This window comes from Neltuma alba, unplaced genomic scaffold (assembly GCF_004799145.2).
Source record: "Neltuma alba isolate B1F8T4 unplaced genomic scaffold, ASM479914v2 tig00010968_pilon, whole genome shotgun sequence".
NCBI classification, from domain to species: domain Eukaryota; kingdom Viridiplantae; phylum Streptophyta; class Magnoliopsida; order Fabales; family Fabaceae; genus Neltuma; species Neltuma alba.
In genome coordinates, this window is record NW_021635732.1 from 125,174 (window position 1) to 132,096 (window position 6,923).

A 6,923-nucleotide genomic window follows, 5' to 3' on the forward strand; every position below is an offset into this window, starting at 1 on the left:
CATGTTGCTTTGATACCATAAAGAACCCTTGTGGTTTTGAGTTAATTTTATTCGAATGAAGCAGTAGAATTTAAATAGGTTACAGTAGCCCTATCTAGATGAGAGGTAGAAGGCCAAAATCTTAAGGTTACATCTGAAATTTGAATTGCAATAACTAACACTAAGTAGGGTTAGGGTTTTAGGCCGCAATGCTAATTAGGTTTAGAGCTTTGAGCCCCACAGCCCAATCCTTACTAACATTTTGGAAACTCTATGCAAGTGCAGCTTGTCAATGAGGAAGGCAGGTTGCATGGGGAAGGCAAATTGACAATCTTGTTGTGCAGCATTGAGATTACAGAATCCATGGTAGGTCGTTCTTGCACGCACAGTAATCCTTGCACGCACAATAATTTGATATGTATGCATTTCATAATATCCTTTTCAAAATATGGGTTATTTATCGTATGATCTGTCAAAGGTATCATATTCTCTTCATTTCATAGTTTCCACACCTGAGAACACAAGTAACCATGAGTTTTAGATATGAACTTTAATACTTGAAAAGTTAAATTTTTGAAATAGAGTGCTTATAGATCCTAAGAGGCTCAAAGCTTGCTGATCATTGTGGAAGCTTGTATTTTTCCTCCTGCTGATTTTCTCCAATAACAAAACTCCAAAACTAAAGATATTTGATTTCTTTTTTGGGGGCGGGGGCGGGGGAATCTTCTGTTGCATATGATGGAACTATCTAGCCACTGCATTTGTATTAAGTTGTAAACATTGAAGAAATTAACTCTAGGAGAACATTTGGAGTTCTATACTACTACAGCTGAAAATGTTAACTTTCTATGTTCCAACTACGCTTCTTGTATAGCCCTCATCTTTGCTAACTCCAAAAATCCTTGCTGTACTGAAATATATCTTAGGATTTAGCTCTTCATCCGATAAGATGTTGCTTGCCTTGAGATCTTTATGTATAATTCTCAGTCTTGAATCTCTATGAAGGTAGGGCAAACCTCAAGCAGTTCCTTCTATTATATGATAACGCTTTTGCTAATCAAGGACATCGTAATTGAGTGGATCTGCAGTATATTGCAAGTGGAAAGAAAAACTTATTGAATCTCCAAAAGCTAAAGTTGAGGAAACTAAAATCTACGAGGATGAATCAAGAATTTCCTCTTGCTTCCCTAATTTATGTGCATATTTTTAACAAAGATCTCTTTTTCATAAAACTATTGTTGGGGCACTTATAAAATAAAGAAAGTAAAACCTACCAACCGAAGAGATGTGCAGCCAAGCTCCTATTTGGCATGAATTCATAAATTAATATTTTTTCACCTCCCACACAACAATCAAGAAGTCTCATGGGATTGTGATGCTGAAGTTTAGAAATTACCACCACCTCAGTCATAAATTCTTCACGTCCTTGTCCTGCTAAACTTGAAAGTCTTTTAACTGCAACTTCTTGTCCATCTTGAAACTTTCCCTACAAGAATATTTGCAAAGCTTTTATATAACCTTCGTAATTTCATAGAAGATGAGCATTATGAGGCTGGCCATACTTCGTATACTGGATTAAAACCACCCTGTCTAATCCTATTAGCAGAATGAAAGTTGTTGGTTGCAGCTGCAAGCTTTTCAAATTCAGACAGTTGTATTTCCTTCAGCTTATCACTAGAGATTTCGTTCTCTGTTAATTTCAATGGTTCTTTGGTTTGTGGCAAAAATAATTATTTACATTCAGAATGAGCAAAAACAAGCAGACACATTTGGTTAAGGTTTTTTTTTTGGGGGGGGGGGGGGGAGAAAATCTGTATCTATTGGATGCCTTGTTTTGTGGCTTTACTATTTATACCCCCAAAGACCATTAAAATGCAGGAGACCTTTAAGGTGTAATGTAATGGCAATATGAAAATAGAATGTAGTAACTAATGCAAAATGTCATGCAAAATCAATTCAACTGAAAGTTGAATAAACCTTGATTATGACCATTGCCTTAATTTTTTTCAAATGAATCTTTAAGTTTCATTTTGATAGCATTATTGTATCATCTTTCTTTTAGAATTCAAAATGAGTTCAGATTCAATAGTTGAAAGTGAGACCACATTCACAACTTAATTTATAGCATACAAATGAGAACTAACCTGAAGTGGTAGTTGAATTCACAAGTCAATCCCATGTTGAGTGCCTTGCTCAATGTCACAGGTTTGAGCAATTGAGAATTAGGGTGTGTTTGGGTGAAAACCAAATTATGGTTTTAAAAGTGATTTTACAATATACGAAACAAATATAGGAGAGAAGTTTTATCTCAACGTGCGTAAAAGTGCTTTTCAAAAGCACTTTCGAGGGAAACCAGATCTTCTCTTAAACCATAAAATGTATGGACAAGAGACACTTTGTTTCAATTGAGCTGCAACATTTTAGCTTAAATTACTATGATCAAAACATTTATTTCTCTTGATTCTTGAGTTCAATACCTTGATGTTCAGCAGAACGTCTCCTTATCACATATGTACAAGGGAGTGCCATGGAATATATATGTGTGTAGCTAGTGGAAAAAGAAAAAAGTGTTAGATTATATCTAATACAACTAGTGGCTAGTACAATATAAATTGAAAATAAATATAAGAAATATTTTATAAAAATTAAAGTTTAGATGATGGTCAATTGAAAAAAAATATATTGTATTAATCTTGAAAAGTTTTCAAGTTTTAGTTAACATTTTGATCCGATATTGATGGTCTTGATTTATTTTCTGATTTTAGGGTATTGAGAGAATTCAACAGAAGAAATTGATACTCTTATAGAAGTGTTAAACTATATCAAAAGATTAGATTAGTGGGGTGTGGGTAGAGGTCATTAAAAAGGAATATTATTAACAAGTCTAAAAGAAGTTTTTCAAAATTAAAATTGATTAGATTATACTTAAAATCAGCTATATGATCAGATAGATTAAGTGGATTAGCCGTATTATCATTGGAAAATGAGATGTTAAATTACTTGATTATAAATCATTAATAAGTGATCTTGCAGTTCAAAAAGCTAGAAGAATAATATTGTCATTGATAATTAATATCACCGTAGGCTTTTTTAGTGAATTCGCCTAGCGCTCAAAAACTTTAGGACACAGCTCTGGTCCTCCGTAGTTTTCAAAAGTTGGTAGTTCGTGAATTTCAAGGAGCCAATTCACCATTTACAATTAAAGTGTCGCACAGGAGCATACATTACATTGTTCAAGTCCTAAAGACATCATAAAATCATGATAAAAGATGTCATCAATAACATGATTAGAAATGAAATGAAATGAAAGGATAGTTCTATCTGCCCTGGATGTTTGTGATAGTGACATGATTATTCGAGCTAGATTTATGTTCATTCTGGGAACTCTCTGCAAGTGCAGCCTGCCAATTGATGAAGGCAGGTTGCTTGGGGAAAGGCAAATTGACAATCTTGCTTTGCAGCATTAAGATCACAGAATCCATGGTAGGTCGATCCTTTGCAAGTTCTTGCACACACAATAACCCGATATGTATGCATTTCATAATATCCTTTTCAAATTGTGGGTTATATATCGTATGATCTATCAAAGGTTTGATATTCTCTTCATTCCATAGTTTCCACGCCTGAAAGCAGAAGTAACCATGATCTTTAGATGCAAACTCTAATGTTGAAAAGTTAAATTTTTGAAACAGAGTACTTACAAATCCTAGGAGACTCAAAGGTTGCTGATCATTGTGGAAGCTTGTATTTTTTCTCCCGCTAATTGTCTCCAATAGCAAAACTCCAAAACTAAAGACATCTGATTTCTCAGAAAAAATGCCCTCTATTACATATTCTGGAGGCATATAGCCACTGCGTTCATATTTAAGTTTCAAACATTGAAGCAATTAGCTTTGGGAGAATATTGGAGTTTTATACTAAGTACAATTGAAAATGTTAACTTACTATGTTCCAACTACTCTTCTTGTATAGTCCTCATCTTTGCTAACTCCAAAGATCCTTGCTGTACCAAAATCTGATATCTTGGGATTTAGCTCTTCATCCAATAAGATGTTGCTTGCCTTAAGATCTCTATGTATAATTCTTAGTCTTGAATCTCTGTGAAGATAGAGCAAACCTCGAGCAGTTCCTTCTATTATATGATAACGCTTTTGCCAATTCAAGACATCACCATTGAGTGGATCTGCAATATATCCCAAGTGGAAAGAAAAGCTTTTTGAATCACCAAAAGCTGAAGTTGAGGAAACTAGAATCGACAATGATTAATCAAGTATTTGCTCTTGCTTCCCTAATTTATGTGCATATTTTTAACAAAGATCTCTTTTCATAGAACTTAGGGCACTTGAAAAATAGAGAAAAGTCAAATGGTAAAACCTACTAACCAAAGAGATAGGCAGCCAAAGTTTTATTTGGCATGTATTCATAAATTAACATCTTTTCACCTCCTTCTACACAGCAACCAAGAAGTCTCACGAGATTGCGATGCTGAAGTTTAGAAATCACCACCACCTCAGTCATAAATTCTTCGCGTCCTTGTCCTGTTACACTTGAAAGTCTTTTAACTGCAACTTCTTGTCCGTCTTGCAATTTTCCCTGCAGGAATATTTTTAAAACTTCCTGATAACCTTTTAAAAGTTCATAGAAGATGAGCATTATAAGGCTAGGCATACTTTGTATACTGGACCAAAACCACCCTGCCCAATCTTATTAGCAGAATGAAAGTTGTTGGTTGCAGCTGCAAGCTTTTCAAATTCAAACAGTTGTAGTTCCTTCAGCATCTGGCTATTGATTTCGTTCTCTGCTATTGTCAATGGTTCTTCTGTTTGTGGCAATAATAATCATTTGCATTTAGAATGGGGGAAAACAAGGAGTTGCATTCATTTTAGATTTAAAAAACAAACAGAAAATCTATATCTACTGGATGACTTTTTTTGTGGCTTTACTATTTTTGCCCGCAAAGCCCATTAAAATGCAGGAGGCCTGTGAAATGTAATATAATGGCAATATGAAAAGAGAATATAGTAACTAATGCAAAATGTCACCCTTTTTTGCCTAGCAAAATGTCACCCAAAATTAATTAAATTGAAAGTTGAATTAACCTTGAATATGTGTTTGCTTAGTCATTTTTAAGTGAATCTTAGTTTCATTTTGATAGCATATTATGATATTATAGTATCAGCTTTTCTTTTAGAATCCAAAATTACTTCAGATTCAGTAGTTGAAAGTGAAAGCCCACATTCATAGTTTCATTTTGATAACATATTATGATATTATAGTATCAGCTTTTCTTTTGGAATCCAAAATTACTTCAGATTCAATAGTTGAAAGTGAAAGACCACATTCATAGCTTAAGTTATAGAATACAAATGAGAAATATCCTTAAGTGATAGTTAAATTGATAAGAAGTCAATCCCATATTGAGGGCCTTGCGCAATGTCACGCAAATGAGAATTAATCTTGTTTTGAACCATAAAATGTATCGACAAGAGACACTTTTTTCGATTGAGCTGCAACATTTTAGTTTAAATTACTATATCAAATCATTTGTTGTTCTTGATTCTTGAGCTCAATACCTTGATGCTTAACAGAGCGTCTCCATATTGCATATGCACATGCTGCGATTAGAATTATTCCGACTGCCGATGGAATCAAAATTATCACTGCTAATCTACTCTTTTCCTCTGCATCACATGAAAACAAAAATCATTAGTCTCATTTTGCAGAGAAGTTGAGGGATTAGATTTCAAGCATTGAGTTAAGAAATTGATAAGTTACTCAGTTCTGAATCTGCCAGACGAATGTACAGGTCGAGACCACCACTTGACAGCCTTTGTGTGTCAATCAGTTTTTCACTCCACATCATACAACCAATGCCCGCATCATGGGCATATGCTAAGCAGGAACAATTGTTCAAGCACTGGATTCTGCAATCTGGTGATGCTGATACAGTGAAAGTCCCATTTGGTAGGTCTGGAACTTTGGTATTCTTTAACTGCACAAACCCATCATCATCATGTCCGTTTCTGTTCTCATTTTTGAGTCTTTCACACTTCAATGGCTTCCTCCTTGCGCATCCACTATTCCAGTTTCCTTTATTCCACTCTTCAGCATTTTTTGGAACAAAACCTCTCAGACAGCTACAAATTGGGTTTCTTTGTGGATTACAGCTTCAAATGATCCACAAATGCCATAAATGTCACAGTCTGATTGCTGCACTGTCCACTGCGGCACCCACTCTTTCTTATTGTCATCCCAGTTATGAAATACCAGTTTCCCTTCAGAGTTCAGCTTATAGAATGATAAAGGAGAGAGGTTTATATATACAAAATATAAATAGAAAGTACCATTTACTTTTTGCAAAGTTAATCCATTGAGATACTGATCGTACAAATTGGGTATGCCAGTGAAAATTTGACCATTCCACGGACCTCCACGCCAATATGGGCGACTGTTGTTCCAAACAAATGTTTGAGGAACTGTACTAGGTCCCATAGAAGCTGTAAAGCTTCCCATTGATGGATCAGAAGGGCTCTTCCATGACGTCAACATGTATTTCTGACCTACTTGTGCATTATAACCACCATTAGTGCGTTGCAGCATTGTATCAGAAAGATGGTGGAAGCTTTGCCATATCACTTTTCCTGTGATATTGTTCTGCAGCACAAGATTTCCAGAATCCTGCAGCTGCAATATGACGTGAGATGTGTCATTGTCTGATCCATCTGATGACCAAACAGCACGTTCCTTTCCATCTAGTATCACAAGATTGCCACTTTCAGATATCTTGAGCATCCCAGAAGAATCTGTGAGTGGTTCGTTTCTGTTAGCCACCCATACCACTGTGGCCTTTAACATGTACCAAATTCCTAGGTAACGATTGGATGAGTTGTCAGGGCTAAAAAATCCAAGTGTAAAGTTGGTGCTATCAGAGGTTAGAGTATCGG

General features: G+C 35.3%; 1 pseudogene; it reads right to left on the reverse strand.

Moving 5' to 3' along the window:
• Window positions 1-592: 592 nt before the first annotated feature.
• Window positions 593-6,918, reverse strand: LOC114760285 (G-type lectin S-receptor-like serine/threonine-protein kinase At1g11330; annotated as a pseudogene).
• Between the last annotated feature and the right edge of the window lie 5 nt (window positions 6,919-6,923).